Below are 14215 nucleotides of genomic sequence, written 5' to 3'. Positions count from 1 at the left end.
AAAATTGTTTTCTAAGGCTAGGGACCTTGGAATTCAATTTCGGGCATACGCCCAAGTCTCATATTTTACCGCGGACCTTCCGGGATCGTCGGGACATAGATCCGGGTCCGTTTACCAAAAATGTTGACCAAAGTTAACGAAAAACTAAATTTTAACTTTAGAAATTACTATATTTTTCATATTTTCACATAAAAGCTTTCCGGTTTCATGCCCGGACTGCGCACGCATGTCGATACACATAATATGAAGCTACTCGTGACCTCAAACTGTCGGACCGGATGCAATTTCTCAAAACGACCAGTTGGGTCATTACATCCTCCTCCACTTAAGCATATGTTCGTCCTCAAACATGCCCGGAGTCTTTCTAAAGCCATCGAACCACTGCATGAGCTCCTCATACATACACCGAGGGTTGATTCCCCATCATCCAACCTATGTAGAACTGACAATGTAACTTAACTAAAGGTCTCATCTCCTCCTTAGTCCATATCGTTAGAACAAGACCCAAACCTCAACATCCGAAATTCATCATAGGACCCGAATTCCACATCATCACACTGAACACACCCAAACAAGCTGAATCAAGCCAAAAATTCCAATCCAGAATACAATCACATGCTGTTCCATACAACTCACATACTCGACGCAATAACCTCTAACCACCATAGCTGCTCAAATAACATCTTGGATGCCGACAATATACTTCACATTGAATACAACCTTGTTCCGGACTTCCACAACACTACCCATGATAAAGAGACATGCGGAAACTCATAGCCGCCCATGAAGTCAACAAGTCACGAAGCTCTCCAGCCCGCCAAGGGCCATTACCCAAATCTTAGCAGAAACACCGTCTCACTTCCAAACACTCCCCACCCCCAATACCATAGCACTAAACTTAGGTCTAAGAACCTTATCTCAGCCAATACAAGCAATCCAACTAAAAACTCATCACAGAACCACACAGATTCTTACACTACACAATTTGTACACCAAATCAGCCCACCAGGGATCTACACTGCCTACCATATAAAGCCTCATACAGTGCCATCTGAATGCTGGACTGGTAGTTGTTGTTGTAGGCAAACTCCGCCAATGGCAAGAACTGATCCCAAGACCCTTCAAACTCAATCACACACGCACAAAGCATATCCTCAAGAATCTAAATAGTGCGCTTGGACTGTCCATCCATATGAGGGTGAAATATTGTACTCAACTCCACTCGAGTACCCAACTCATGCTGTACGACCCTCCAGAACTGTGATGTGAACTGAGTACCTCTATCTGAAATGATGGAAACTGGAATACCATGCAGATAAACAAACTCCCAGATATAAATCTCCGCCAGATGCTCCGAAGAATAGGTAGTACACATATGAATGAAGTGTGCGGACTTGGTTAGCCGATCCACAATCACCTAAATGACATCAAACTTCCTCAATGTCCGTGGGAGTCTAACTACGAAGTCCATGGTGATCCGCTCCCATTTCCACTCCGGAATCTCTATCTGCTAAAGCAACCTACCCGGTCTCTGGTGCTAATACTTCACTTGCTGACAATTGAGACACCGAGCTACAAACCCAACTATATCTTTCTTCATCCGCCTCCACCAATAGTGCTGCCTCAAATCTTGGTACATCTTCGCGGCACCCGGATAAATGGAATACCGCGAACTATGGGCATCCTATAGAATCAACTCCCGAAGCCTACCAACATTGGGTACACAAATCTGACCCTGTATCCTCAATACCCTATCATCACCAATAGTCACATCTTTGGCATCAGCATGCTGAACCTTGTCCTTGAGGACAAGCAAATGAGGGTCATCAAACTGATGCTCCCAGATACGATCAAACAAGGAAGACCGAGAGACCACACAAGCTAGAAACCGACTGGGCTCCGAAAGATCCAATCTTACAAACTGACTAGCTAAGGCCTGAACATCCATTGCTATGGGCCTCTCTGTTGCTGGTAAATAAACTAAACTCCCCAAACTCTCTGCCCGGCGACTCAAAGCATCGGTCACCATATTGGCCTTACCCGGGTGATACAAGATAGTGATATCATAGCCCTTCAACAGCTCTAGCCATCTCCTCTGATGCAAATTAAGGTCCTTCTACTTGAACAGATGCTGCAAACTCTAGTGATCAGTATAAATTTGGTTGATACCCAATTTTTCCCTATATATTTTTAATATGCAAAATACTTTTAAAATAGCATATATATGCATATATAAGTATGTCCAAATATTTTATTATTTTTCCTTAATTTCTAAAGATTTTTAAATCAATTTATTGCTCTATTTTATCCAGAAAAACCCAATAATTATTCCCAAAATTATCATCTTGGTGATTCGTTTATTGGAATCTCATACTTATACTAAAATATAACTAATGTGACTTTTTCACATTTTTACAAATTTATTTAGTATTTTTAAAGCTAAATTGCATATAATTGTAATATTAGCCTCCTTCAGATTTAATTACGTTTATATTTAAAAAAATCAGGTCCAATATTTTTAATTTGTTAATTATGTACTATTAATCATTTTAGTAGCCTTAATTTATTTCCAGAAATTATTTTATTATTTTTCATAAATCAAACAGGGAAAAGTGGCTATTTAAATGTTAGCCCCGTTTATTTCAATTATAGCCCTGAATCAACCCCAATTTTAAACCCAATTACCCAGCCCAAATCCTAGCCATACTCGACCCACAACCCAATTAGAACAACCCGCCCGGATCACCTACCTACCCATTCAATCCAGACCTTTGATCAAAATGATAAATGACCACCCTTAACCCTTTCCTAAATTAATTCCGACCTACCCCCTAACCCTAATCATTTTACGCTTGCAGCCGTTTTTGAATCCCCACCTCTCCCAAGTCTCTCTCAAACTCTCTCTCAAACCCTAGCCGCCGCCTTCAACCACCACCCTAAAATCGCACAAATCAATGGCTTCCAAAGCCATTGGAGGTATGTACCTACCTCGTATGGCTTCTACATGCCCGATTACTATGGTTTCAAGGCCAGATCGGGAAAGCTCGGTCCAAACATTGGTCGATTTCAGTTCTTATGGCTGTCTCCGATCATCTTTGACCTTGCTCCGGCCAGCCTTGGCCATTGAAGCCTGACTCTCGACTTTTCTGCTTAGATCGATGATTTACCAAGCCTTTCTCACCATATGGGGTTCTTCTAAAACCCTAACCTTTGAGGTTCTTCCGATTTCTTTTAAGATCTGTATTTCCTCTAAACTCCTAAATTCTTTCTCAAGGTTTCTTTCAAAACTCTACCTTCAAGAACTCTTATCTTTTCCGATTTAGGTTTCTGCTAAGTTATTCTAACATGTTCTACTGTGTTTTCTTATGTTGTTCTTTTACTTGAGTTTTCATGTTAAGGTCTTTGACCTTTTGAGATTTCTTAATCTATTTTTTAAGTATTTGATTGATTTACTTATTTTTCATCTCTAGACTCGACTGTGTTGAAAACCCTAGAATTTTGGGTTTATTTGAGTTCTGAGACTATGTGCTATATGATTTACTTGTTTGTCATGCTTTGAATTTAATTGGTTTCAAAACCCTAATTTATTTGGGACTTATTCAAGCTTATGAAGCTATTTCACCTGTTTGAATTTGCTCGACTGGATTTGAAACCTTTTGTTTCAGTATCTGTTTCTTTAAGTTATTTTGACTTCCTGCTATCATTGAAACTAGGCTATATTTTTTTAGAAAGGTCTTTTTACTTGACCTTTTTGAATGCTTCTGATACTCTCTCTTCTCCATCACTAAGTTAGTGAAATTTGATCTATGTGACTACCATGTTCCGACAGTTCACTATCTACTGACTTTGTGATTGTTACTTCTCTTTGTCATGAGTTCAACCTCGCATGCCTAATATTTATGTACTCTTTATACGCTAAATTCCCCTCTAAAATGACCTTTAGTTGCGGACTGATTTCAAACCCCCTTGTGTAATTCTAATTGCACTCGTGTGATTGATTCTTTCCTTGTTTTACTGATTTCCCTGTTTCTTGGGCCTGATTTGAAAACTTTCCTTAGACTCTCGATTCTACTATTTTTAACTTGGTTTATTTGCTTATTCTTGAGAACCCGTGTGATTCTCCTTAAATCAGTAATTTCAAACCCTTGACTCCCTGATTTACCGTGAGCTGATTGTCTCCATATTTTGCAAATCTATTGTGTTTCTTACCTTATTTGGTTAGCAGTGTATATTTTACTGATTCTTCATTAGTTGTTTCCTTAATCAAACCTCTATGCACTTAACCCTAATTGCCTACTCTGCACATGATGCTTACTTGATTTCTTTCCTTAAATGTTTTCTGCCCATTACCGTTTGATTTTTAACTCCTTAATTAAAGGAAGTTCTTATACCGATTGATTTTAATTGGTACATAGTTCCATAATCACTGTTGAACTATGATTCTTGCCTTATTTTCTACCTATTTTCAAACTATAAATACCTTGTTCTTTCATTAACACAAGGGACACGAACACTCTTAGTTCCGTAATCACTTACACTCAAAACATTATCTCGTGCTTTACTACTTCTTTTGTGACCTATTTAGCTGGCTGAAATCCAAAGCTATTTTTCAAAATCCTGCTTCCTTGCCTTTACTGTTTTTGCTTCTTTGAACTGGTATGTTCTGATTAAGATTTTAGCATCACAACAATATGATTACTTAATACTTTTACCTGTTTGTCTGCCTATTGCTTCTGTTTAATTCAGTACTTATTTTAGCACATTGTAATTTCCTCCAACCTATTCTGAATCTATGTATTATGTACCGTAACCCCAATGTGTTTGATACTGATGGTTTGTTTGAGGCATGACAGCGTTAAGTATTGCTATCTATGACTCAAACTTAATTCTCCTGGGATCATAACCTCTATGTTACCATTCTATGTTATGTATTCTGCTTGATTTTGTAAGCATAACAACATTCCCTATTGCTGTGCATGCCCAGAATTGACTTATGCCTAAGTACATAGGCACTTTTCTATTTCCCAACCCCCGAATCCCCTTTATATGAAATTATCAACTTGTTTATGGCTGTTTCCCAGCATCTCTTTCGCTCCCTCAGAACTCTGTTTCTTCACTTGCACTCTCTCTTACACTTAAGTTCTACCCCCCTCCTGTGACCCTTGCCTTAGGACCCAAGAGTTCCCTCTGAACTTGGACACTTGAGGGCTGACACTTCCACACTCAACTTGTCCCATTTTGGTGATACAATTTGGGAGTGAGCACTGCCCGGAGTCCTATTGAGGCTCTTAGGGAACTTTGACACACTCGAATTGGACAAAGGCTTTGGATCAATGGTCTTTGAGTTGGTTTATCTCATAACTCAGAGAGAAAGTCAAGAATCAAGCTTTGTATTTTTTTTGTACTTTTTTGATGTAATTTTATTCATTCTGATTTGTTGTAATAAACACTTGGGGCTGGCTAGTGAAAAAGGTTGGGTAACTATGCATGTAAGGGTAGAAAACATGCCTGTAGGGTGTTCTAATTTTGCATATTCAAACCACATATAGATACCATGTCTATAAGGCTTCCACGTATAGAAAACATGCCTATAGGATTGTTTTAATTCTGCATATTCAACTTCATATAGAAAACCTGCCTATAGGGTACTTTTAATTCTGCATAATTCAAACTGCATTTAGATACTATGTCTATAAGGTTTAATAACAAGTTTCTACATTTAGATACCATGTCTATAAGGTTTAAGACAAGTTTCTGAATTTAGATACCATGTTTATAAGGGTCTAAAATCAGTGATATATAGAAATCATGCCTATAGGAATTTCCTAAATAAATCTGATTCGCTTCACTCAATGTTAGATAAAATCAGTAATAGTAGATACTACCACCTACAGCACCTGTAACTAGTCCAATTTTTGTATATTCTATTCTTTTAATAACCTAATTCCCTCGCTCAACAAGGTCTAGTAAGCATGCCTATAGGATTTTAGATAATTTATTTCAAGTTTCTACTGTCTCATCACCTTCTGAATTCAGTAGATATCATGCCTATAGGACCCCATCTAAACACTTAGGCAAGCCTTAGAGTAATAACTGTAAACTGAATCTGCTTCTATTAATCGCTACAACTAGCAGGCAGGCCTAATTCGGACTTCCTATCTGAGTTATGTAATAAACTAAAGCCTGTTGATATCCAATTTTTTCCTATGTATTTTTATACCCAAAACACTTCCAAAATAACAAATATATGCATATATAAGCACACCAAAAGATTTTGGCATTTTAATGATTTTTAAACCAATTTATGGCCTATTTTTACACCATAAAATCCAATAATTATTTCCAAAGCTTGCCATTTTGGAGAATAATTTATTTTATTCTCATATTTACACCAAAATATATTCAACATGATTTTTGCACATTTTTACAAATTCGTTTGGTATTTTTAAGCCAAATTGCATATAATTGCAATACTAGCCTCTTTAAGATTTAATAGCATTTTATAATTACAAAATTGATCCCAATATTTTTGAATTAATATTTATATATTATTAGTTGACTCAGTTCCTTTAATTTGCTTTTAAAACATTTTTTACTATTTTTATAAAATAATAAAAGAAAAAATTGGCTATTTCAATCGTAGCCTCAATTCATTTCAATTATAACCCAAATTCCATTTCAATTTCAGCCTGAAATCGGCCCAATTTTGAACTCAATTTGACCAGCCCAATTCATTCAAACCCAGCCCCTTGACCCATTTAATTCAACCCGCCCGGAAATCCTTTTAATCTAGGATGTTGATCATTTTGATCAACGGCCACAAACGACCCTTTCCTTTTTTATTCCACCAACCCCCCAACCCTAACCCTCATTTCTCTTAGACAGCCGCCTCTGAAACCTCTGCTCTCTCAAAACGCTCTCAAGCACCCAAAACCCTAATCGCCTCCCTCGTCTTCTCCGACCATTACCTCGCCGGAGTCCATGGCTTTTCAGGCCATGGACGACCTGTGCTCACCTTCCTTCACTCCCAAATCATGGTTGTTCGAGATTTCGAGGTTCGACCTCAGCGATGCCCGTTCAGATCCTCCACAGATTTGAGGTCCTATGGCCTCTCCGGATCCGTTCCGACGTGTTCGAGCCTTAAAAAGCATAGCTATCGCTCAGACCTGTTCGAGACCAGACCCTTTCCAAGCCTTCTCGTTTCTAGGGTTTCTGAGAAAACCTAAAGCTGTTCGAGGTTCCTTTTTCTTTTATTTTCTTAGATCTATGGTAAATCTGTGTTATACTTGAAGTTTTTAAAACTTTTCCCCAATTTTTCTTTTTTAAAAACTAGTCTGTTTCGATTTAGGTTTTTCAAAAATCTTAAAATGACTTCTGTCTCTTCTCCTTCTTCTTTTCTTTGTGTGAATCCGTATATGCCATGTTTCTTATGAGTTTTTCGCTTATGTCTTATGTTCTTTCCTCGCATGTCTTCTCCTATGTTCTTGTGTTTTGCCGTTATTACGCATGTTCTTCTGTTTTGTGTTTTGTTCTTTCTCCTACTGGGTTCTATAAGCATGCTTTATGTGTCTCCCTCGCATATCCCTCTACTGTATTTTTTACTGAACTTTTGCTCCTTGCATGTTCTACTGTTTTCCTAAACATGTATTGCTTGTCTCTCCTGAACTTGTTTAAGCAACAAAACTTTGCCTAAATGTATTCCCCGTGTTTCAAACTTGTTGTTCTCTCTGTTTGCTTATTCTCTCATGAGTTTCTGAGAGAGGCTATTGAGCCTATTCTACTTGTTGTTCTTCGCATATGTATCTGATTTGAGTCAGAAAACCCTAGTGTTGGAGGTTTTTGACAAGCTTGGCTGTGTTCTTGTGTTAGGGTTCCATTCAGAACCCTGACCCTCTTTCAAAGACTCACTTTGAGTCTATGAACCTAACTTTCCTTGCTACTCTGATTTCTTTGCTAGTGTTGCAACAACTCTCTCTTGTCTCTGTATGGTTTTTATATGACTTTCTCTTCTTTCAAAAGGCCTTTGGCCAGCCTTTGATTGATTCCGAGTCCCTTTCAAAAGGGTATGATTGATTGTTAATGATTTTCTTCAAATTAAGTTTCTCTTCACCTTTTTCTGGTTGGATTCATTCACACTAAGATTCGAATCCTGATTTTACTGGCTGGTTGATTGATTGTCTTTCCTTGTTTGACCTAAACCGTGTACTACTAAACTATTTTCTTAAATAGGTTTCTGTGTACTTTCCCCTGTTATACTACCTTAGAAAAGGTTGTTTAAAACAAATCCTTTCCTTATTTATTTTGCCCATTTGAATCAAATCCCTTAACCAAAGGGAAACAACTTGTGATTGATTTCAAAACTATTCTCTTACGAATTTTTACTCACCTTCTGCACCATAAAAGGGACTGCTCTTTTGCACTAAAAAAGGGGTTTTTACACATGCTTTCACAGACTTTTCTGCACAAAAACACAGGCTTTTACACATTCGAATACTGAGTTCTTTCACAAAAATTCTACTCTCTTCTTCTACTTTGTGCTTTCTGAAACAATTTTGGACTCTCTCTCTAAAACTCTCCAATGTTCTGCTGAACTTAAGTCTGCTCCTGCTGTGTTTTCTTGCCGTGATTGCTCTGTTGTTCTGCTTGTTCTTACTTTGCAACTGGTACGTTATTCTTAGTTGAATAATGCTTCTTAATTATATGTTTACTTCCTAGTCTGTTATGTTCTTCTTTACTATGTTTCTGCAACCCTGTTGTGCTTTTCCTATGGGAACTCCCCTTCCCTTTACTTATTTGTATGAGAGTACAGTTTTAGCCATGACAACACTCTGTTATTGCTGCCCATGACTTTGAACTAGGTTCTTTTGAACCCTTTACTCAATCAATTCCCACTCCCTTCTCCCCTTTATGTGCTTGAGCCTAGACCTGAGTCTGGTGGTGTCCTAATCACCATCCAGACCTAGGTTTGACCCTCAAGGGTCTGCTCCTAACTTGTTTGACCAAACAAATGGTCAGGGGTGTGCCAGTCCGCACCTGTGGTTGGGTATGACCACCATTTGTTATGGATCCCCAATTCCTTTTTGCTTTGCACTTACTCCTAGCTCTAAGTTCTGCCCCTCTCTTGCAAGCCATGCTTTGGGACCCTTGAGCTCCCACTGAACTTGGATGCCTGAGGGCTGGCTATTCCGCACTGCACTATTCTAATTCTAAATGGTATCCTGAGTGTAAGCAATGCCGGGAATCCTTGAGATTCCTTAGAACTTTGAAACACTTTGGATAAAGAGAAGGCTTTGGAAATTCGGAATTGGTTAATCACATGTTATTGGACATTAAGATTGAATTAGGCTGCTCGGATCTAGCTGTTAGTTTTTAATGTATTTATTTTCTTTATTTTGGTCTGTAATAATTTGTATAAAGGATTTGGGGAATATAGTAAAAGGATGTGGGAGGGGTTTTACATTCTTGTATCAGTAAGGGGTAGAAACCATGCTTTAGGATTTTAATTTTTTAGAAATCCTGCCTATAGGGTTATTCAATGTTTCTGGTTCCACATCACCTAGAGACCATGCCTATAGGGTCAACGCTTCATTGTGTTACAAATCACATAGAAATCATGCCTATAGGACTTAACGTTCATGTAATCAATGCATATAGAGATCATGCCTATAAGGAATGCATATGCATTAGGCAAAATGTAGGGTTAATTAACACAATCATCTTTTACAAGTTCAATAACAAGTTTTAAAAATCAAGATAGATATCATGCCTATAGGATTAGCATTGAACTCGTCTGATTCGCTTAAAGTAATAATGATCTATTAACTGGTCATTAACGTCTTAATACAACAACGATTTCAGAAGTCTTAATTATTTGACAAAAACTCTCTTGACTCAGTATGCTTTTAAATCCCTCAAATCGACATCTTTTTCTGAAACAGTTTCTTTCTAAACATTCTGCCTAAACGTTTTACTCAGACCCTAAAATTGTCTTTTAAAACAGTTGCGACTTACCCTTTCCTTAGATATTTCTATCTCTGAAACTCTTTTACAACCATTTCTGTGTTTTATTTTTACTGCAGTCTATACTTTCTTTTCAAAACTCCTCTGCATTAGACTACCTTTTCCTAAAACCAGTACCCTTTAAATCACTCGCTTGAAATACCTTAATTTCTGACAATTGGATCCATGTTTCCTAATGCAGACTTTCTATCTAAACATATGGGTTGAACCAGTCCGTTCACTGTTTAAGTTCAATTTAAAGACGAAATCAGTATGTGTCAAGACATGCTAAACTAAGTGTTTGTTTGATTAATGGGTTTGCTTGAGCCTTACCTATTTGTTTTGTTTATCCTTATATTTGTTACTTGTTTTATATGTTGCAATTAGAATTTTAACCTTTGAACTCCATATATGCCTATATCCCTTTCCTTCCCCTTTAGGATTAGAAGTCCTGATACCCCGGGACTGATAGGTTGGGACGGGTACTAGCATGCAATAAGTAAACGAGACTGATCGCGTTTAAATACCTTAACGGGGTGGGAAGGGTAGAATATGGATATGATGACCGATGCGCTAATATCACGTGCGACCCCTCTTCTAAGGAGTGATCGCTGGGTATTGCATTGAAGTGATCCATATTAATTATAAACTTAGGACTCCCCTCCCTTTATTTGCTTTCATCTCTTCTTGTAAAACTGTTCAAATCTCTTTTTCGTAAATTTCTGCCTTCTCTACTTACCTTTGAAAATTTTCAACTTGGTCGCAATGTTATGTGCGAATCCTTATATGAGCCTTGATTGTTTACTTGTAAAGTCACAATTGCAACATGACCGGGAACTACACTAGTGGATCTTAAGGGGTGCCTAACACCTTCCCCTCGGGATAATTTCTAGCCCTTACCCTAATCTCTGGTCTCTTCATCTCAAACCCTTCTTAAAGTATCCTAATGCACTATAATCATTAGGTGGCGAATCTTAAACTTCTAAATCCAATTCTCGAAAGGGAATAGAGTTGTCTTCCCAATGTCGTATACCCGATTTCTGACCCCACGGTTAGAGAAAAAGGGGGCGTCGACAAAGCCGCCTCAACAATCTCATCTTTAGTATTTTAAATCAGACCTAAGCAGTATGTGTAAGACATGCTATTTTATGTATTTTGTTTGAGGAGGTGTACTTGAGCCTTATATGTTTATGTGTTTCCCCTTAACATGCAGTATGTGTTTTGTATGTTGCCTTAGAATTTTTACCTTTGAAACTCCAAATATGCCTGATATCCCTCCCTTTTTTAGGGTTAGTAGTCCTTAGTTCCTCCGGGACTGATAGGAATGAGACGGGTAATAGCATGCAATAAGTAATCGAGACCAATCCGCACTTTAAATACCTTAACGGGGTAGGAAGGGTAGATATGGATATGATGACCACGCGATAATGTCACGTGTAGCCCCTCATTGAGGAGTGATTACCGCACATTGTGTGGGGTGATCCATATTTTTAATAAACCTAGGACCCCTTTCCTTTGTTCTTTATTTCTTTCAGTATTTTTAACTCCTCATGTAAAAAAAATCAGCTTTTCTAATTATTATTTCAAACTTTGTTTACTTTCAAACCATTATATACTGAAATCCCCTCTTAGTTGAGCCTTATTTGCTTCTAGATTAATTGCACTCCAAATTCACAATAATTATCTGACCGGAAACCACACTAGTGGATTCTGAGGGGTGCCTAACACCTTTACCTTATAATAATTTCAAGCCCTTACCCTATCTCTAGTTATTCAAATCAAATCCTTTGGTGTCCTAATGTACCCTAATCATTAAGTGGCGACTCTTCAAATGAAAACCCAATTCCCAAAAGGAATGAGTTGTCCTTCCAAATGTCATAAATTCGGACTCCGCGACAAAAAAGGGGGCGCGACAGCATGGCGATTCTGCTGGGGATCTTTAGGCTTTTACCATTTTGGACTATTGTTGTGAATCTATGCGCAATTATTTGTTTATTTCTTTTAAGCATTTAATTTCCTTTTCAATTACCAAACTGACTTGTCTTCTTGTTTCTTTCCTTTACTGCTTTCCTTTACTACTGCTTTAAATTATGAAACTATTGTATTTACTGCTTTCTTAAACGTGCAAATACATGACAACATGCCTTTAATTGTTGCATAATCATGTTCAATATCATATTCCACTCGTGCCAAAACAAATCCTATAGCAACGCTTATAATGAGTGGTTTTGATCTTCCGATATTATCACACCCTAAATCCAGAAAAGGCGTATTTGCGGTAAAACCATTCGATCAATGGTGTAGTCGACGGTTCTGTGCCTTTCCCCTTTGAGTTGTCCGCTCAAGGTCTAAAACCCCATAGAAACCTTACTCTATTTAAACTGTGTATGCATCATGGTCAGCCTAGCCGAGTCAGTTATGTTTTCCGCATAATGATTCTGTGCATTTATTTGGAGAATTAAATGCTTTTATGCCAATTGTTGATATTAAATAGTCGAGTGCAGTGGGGGTAAGGGCCTAACCTTGTTTGTCTTGCAGAAATATGAGGCATGAATTCCCCAGATTCGGCATGGTCACCAACATCCACCCAAAATTGCTAAGCTGGTGGGAGGATCTTCATTCTAGTGATCAGACTCTTGTCTGGAAATATCTGGAAAATCTACCTTCCCTTCTAGAAATCCAACCCAATAACAAGATCATAGAAGCCGCTACTCTATTCTGGGATTGCGAGAGGTCTGTGTTCTGCTTCGGGGATATTGAAATGACCCCCTTGCTAGAAGAATAGGAGGATTGGCTGGTATACCATGGGAAACTCCGGGTTTTTTAATGCCTGAAAACTGCAAGGGCAGGGGTTTCCTCAAGATGATGGGTCTAAATAAGAATCCAAACCTGACATGTTTGAAAGAATCCTACATCCCTTTTGATTATTTGTATGAGAGGTACGATCACAGTAAGTCCTACCGTACCTATCCTGAGGAATTTGTCCTCACATCCTTGGGGAATATTCACCGAAGGGTCTTTGTCTTCATGTTTTGCTTCCTAGGATGATGGTGTTTCCGATGAAGAAAGCAAGGATCCATACCAGGCTGGCTATGGTAACTAAAACTATGATGGGGAATTGGTGGGCAACCATTCAGTATTGTGTCCATGATCATTGCGGAAATATATCGAGCCTTGGGAAAGTGTCAACGAGGAGCCAAACACTTAGAGGGTTGCAATTTGCTACTTCAGCTCTGGCTCCTGGAGCATCTTCAAAGAGGTGAATACCGACAAGAGATCCAGCGAAGAGACTGGGATGATCATATCGATTTCCATCATCCAAAGCGAATGAATTACATGCCCAACATGTTCGCCCAGCCAGAAGACGCCAAGGGATGGGTGGAGCTGTTAGAAAATCTAACTGAGGATTAGGTAAAATGGATGTTCGAGTGGTTCCCTACCGAGGAATTCATCGCCTGGTCCAAGGATACACCATTTCTGATACTGATCGGTCTGACAGGAACATACCCTTATGTCCCTCTCCGGGTTATGAGGCAAGCTGGCAGGAAGCATGTCATACCTAGGGTCGACAAGATGAGTCATTTCCGGGCCGACTTCCAGGCTGATGATAGTCCTTATAAGTGCCAAGCTCAGCATATGTGGCACTGCAAGATCATCATGGGGAGAGATACCATTGGGCCAGACAGATACCACGCTGGTTGCGCTCCCTACTATTCGGGCTGGTTGGAAGATAATCACGATGGTCTGGGCTAGCCAGGGTTTGCTAGGGGTCACAGGATCATAAATGAGAGGGACGAGGCATAGGTTAAATACAATCAACTCCGAAAGAGGATCCGGGAGTGCGGAAGCGAGCACCGTGAGATACAAGAAGCCAACCAAAAGTTGATTGAAGAGTGAAAAGACATGGCTGTCAGTGCCAACAAGTGACTGGGATACTTGGAGCGAGGCATAGTGGAGCTAGAAAAGAAGTTTTTTAAGAGGGTCAAGGACTGCCAAAATGCTGAAGAAAACGAAGGCAGACATCTATCCCGAGCCTACCTATTGCTGGGACTTCGCGAGCTGGGAAAGCTGTTCGACGAAGCCAAGGATGCTGAGTCTGGGGAAGGTCCTTCTGGGATCAAATAGATAGGAGTTTTCTTTTGCTTTAAGAAATGTAATAAGGGCAATGGCCATTAGTGATTTTATTTCCTGTTATATAGTGTCGATTTGGGATTCG

The sequence above is a fragment of the Nicotiana tabacum genome, chromosome 3, assembly GCF_000715075.1.
Source record: "Nicotiana tabacum cultivar K326 chromosome 3, ASM71507v2, whole genome shotgun sequence".
NCBI classification, from domain to species: Eukaryota; Viridiplantae; Streptophyta; class Magnoliopsida; order Solanales; family Solanaceae; genus Nicotiana; species Nicotiana tabacum.
The sequence above is the reverse complement of the archived record's forward strand: the minus strand, read 5'-3'. Positions refer to the sequence as shown.